Source organism: Mus pahari, chromosome 19 (assembly GCF_900095145.1).
Source record: "Mus pahari chromosome 19, PAHARI_EIJ_v1.1, whole genome shotgun sequence".
In the NCBI taxonomy this organism is placed as follows: Eukaryota; Metazoa; Chordata; class Mammalia; order Rodentia; family Muridae; genus Mus; species Mus pahari.
Genome location: NC_034608.1, coordinates 3331612 through 3335177, shown reverse-complemented (window position 1 = coordinate 3335177; position 3566 = coordinate 3331612).

Sequence of the window (3566 nt, the reverse complement as noted above, 5' to 3'; positions counted from 1 at the left end):
GAGAGAGAGAGAGAGAGAGAGAGAGAGAGAGAGAGAGAGAGATCGATCTCACATCAGTTTCAAAGAACCCAATGCCATCTTCTGGGTTACCTGTAGTGCTTAAAGTTCCTCTCAAGCCAGAGCTACAGCCCTGTCAATTTTCCTTGTGCCTCTTCTACATTTAAGTCTTCAGTCTCTTAGGCTTGCATGTGAAAACACAAATCTGTGTTATCCTAGAGAGGTAAGTGCCCCGGTGACATTCGATCATCCCATCTCTTCCCTACTGCAGTTGAAAACTCTGACATTAAACATAGGAAATCTGAAAGTTCTACAAATGACCTGAGTAAGACTGCCAGTACCATAGACAATTTGGGCAGGTGAGATGGTTCAGCCGGGCGTGGTGGCGCGTGCCATTAATTCTACTACTTGGGAGGCAGAGGCAGGCGGATTTCTGAGTTCGAGGCCAGCCTGGTCTACAAAGTGAGTTCCAGGATAGCCAGGGCTAAACAGATGCTGGGATTAAAGGCGTGCGCCACCACGCCCGGCAGAAGGAAATATTCTTAAATGAACTGTAGTAGTGGTTGCACAACTCTTGTGAATACTCTAAGAGCCACTGAACTGCATACTTTTTAAATGGAGCCTTATGCTCCCTTTTCACATTTGACAGAGGTGTCGTAGAATATATGATCAAAGGAGGAATATCTAAAATTGCATGGTATATGACAAAACGCATACACACAAACAAAATATAGAAACTAAACCCTACCTTCAGCTTTTTTTTAAAAAAAATATGTTTTAATGATTTATACACTGTGGTTCTCTTCAGACACACTAGAAGAGGGCATTGGAACCCATTAAGATGGTTGTGAGCCACCATGTGGTTGCTCAGCAGAATGGGCACTCTGGCTAAAGGCTTTCCCACAGTTGATAAATTCATAGGGCTTCTCCCAAGTATGGATTCACTGATAAAGAGGAAGGGTTGATATTCTGTAAAATGTTTTCTCATAGCCATTACATTTTATCAGTTTTTTTTCTCCAAAGTCTTGTATATCTTTGTTCATGGCTGAATGAATTTTCTTATCTGTTTTGAAATTATATATTCTCTCCTCCATGGGAAATGTCTGACTTAGACAGGATAATATAATGTAGCTGTCTCTTTTCATAACAGCATCTATATAAGCGAGCATCTCATGCCTAAGATGTATTTTCTGACCAACTGACTACATTTCAAAAAGTCTTCACATCTCCAGTTTTCTCCTAATGTAGAACAGTCCTGGGTACACTTTCTAAGTCTTTCCATGATTCTTGCCTTAGAAAACTGGTTTTTATAAATGTCCTGATTTGAATGTAATTCTTTAGTCACCCACATGTACTCCAGGTCTCAAAGATAGTGGCAGGCATGTCCTTTACTAGATGTTAGAAAGAAACCCTGCGAATCAAATGGTTATTGGAGCCCAGAAGAGGTCTGTGGTGGCTTTTACTGTCTCTCAAATAAAATTAGATGCCACAACCATCCACACATACCTAGAATAAACCAGCATTGGCCACGAGCCAATATTATATGCAGCCTTTTCTTTGTACCAATATTTGCATTTGGAATTTATTCACAACTTACATTTTTGGTGGTTTTGATAAACTCTGTTATCAAATAACCTGCTGTCTTCATCAGCAATGATTTTGGTAAGCGCCCCTTTTCATTTTATATTTAAAAAAAATTTTTTTTTTTGGTTTTTCAAGACAGGGTTTCTCTATGTAGTCCTGGCTGTCCTGGAACTCACTCTGTAGACCAGGCTGGCCTCGAACTCAGAAATCCGCCTGCCTCTGCCTCCCGAGTGCTGGGATTAAAGGCGTGCGCCACCACGCCCGGCCATTAAAATATTTTTTAAAGCTTTATGTGTATGAGTGTTTTCCCTGCATGTATGTGTATGTATCACATACGTACCTCGTACCTTAGAAGGCCATAAGAGGGGAGATGCCTGAGCGGGAGCAGGCTCTCCACCTGTCTGGCCAGGTCCTCATACAGGTTTATGACAGTGTCTCCCGGAAGTGGTTCCAGCTGCCAGATGCTTCTGTCCCTGCTGCACTGGGCTGGGCTGGACACTTAGTGCCCAGCTCGAGCCCTGCCTGAGATGCCCGCAGGGGTGGCAGCAGCCTCCATCCCACGGAGACTGGGCAGCTGGAGGATGAGGCAGCAGCTGTGGGGAGAAGGATGGGGGCTAAACAGTTAGTGATGCTCAGTGTCTACAACATGTACTGGTTGAATGAATACACCTCATCTATTGGAATTGGAGCTTTTCATTCTGGAATTGAAGTCTATGGCAGAGAATTGGCTTATGGTAGCCATTGTTATCCTTTTTCTGGACTCTTTGAAATTTCCCAATGAAAAACATTTAAATTTAAGTAAGTAGGAAGGGTAATTTCTATTACACTGTTGGAGGCTGCAGAGCTTGTTTGGGGTAAAAAGAATCCATCCTGTACATTAAAAATTTAGAAAATTGGGCTGGAAAGATGGCTCAGAGGTTAAGAGCACTGACTGCTCTAACCCAAACAAGTCAGTGGCCTTCCTCTACTCAAAGCATAAACAGGCTGAGAAAGAAACCAGGAAAACAACACCCTTCACAATAGTCACAAATAATATAAAATACCTTGGTGTGACTCTACCTAAGGAAGTGAAAGATATGTATGACAAGAACTTCAAGTCTCTGAAGAAAGAAATCAAAGAAGATCTCAGAAGATCTCCCATGCTCATGGATTGGCAGGATTAATATAGTAAAAATGGCCATCTTGCCAAAAGCTATCTACCTATTCAATGCAATCTCCATCAAAATTCCAACTCATAGAGTTAGAAAGAGCAATTTGCAAATTCATCTGGAATAACAGAAAACCTAGGATAGCGAAAACTATTCTCAACAATAAAAGACTTCTGGGAAAATCACCATCCCTAACCTCAAGCTGTACTACAGAGCAATTGTAAATACATACATACATACATACATACATACATACATACATACATACATCATACATACTGCATGGTATTGGTATAGTGACAGGCAGGTAGATCAATGGAATAGAATTGAAAACCCAGAAATGAACCCACACACCTATGGACACTTGACCTTTGACAAAGGAGCTAAAACCATCCAGTGGAAAAAAAGACAGCTTTTTCAAAAAACGGTACTGGTTTAACTGGTGGTTAGCATGAAGAAGAATGCAAATCAATCCATTCTTATCTCTTTGTACAAAGCTCAAGTCCAAGTGGATAAAGGACCTCCACATAAAACCAGATACACTGAAACTAATAGAAAAGAAAGTGGGGAAGAGCCTTGAGCACATGGGAACAGGGTAAAAGTTCCTTAACAGAACACGAATAGCTTATGCTCTAAGACCAAGAACTGACAAATGGGACCTCATAAAATAGCAAAGCTTCTGTAAGGCAAAGGATACTGTCAATAGGACAAAATGGCCAACAACAGATTGGGAAAAGATCTCTTTTTTTGTTTTTTGTTTGTTTGTTTGTTTTTTCAAGACAGGGTTTCTCTGTGTAGCCCTGGCTATCCTGGATCTCACTCTGTAAACCAGGCTGA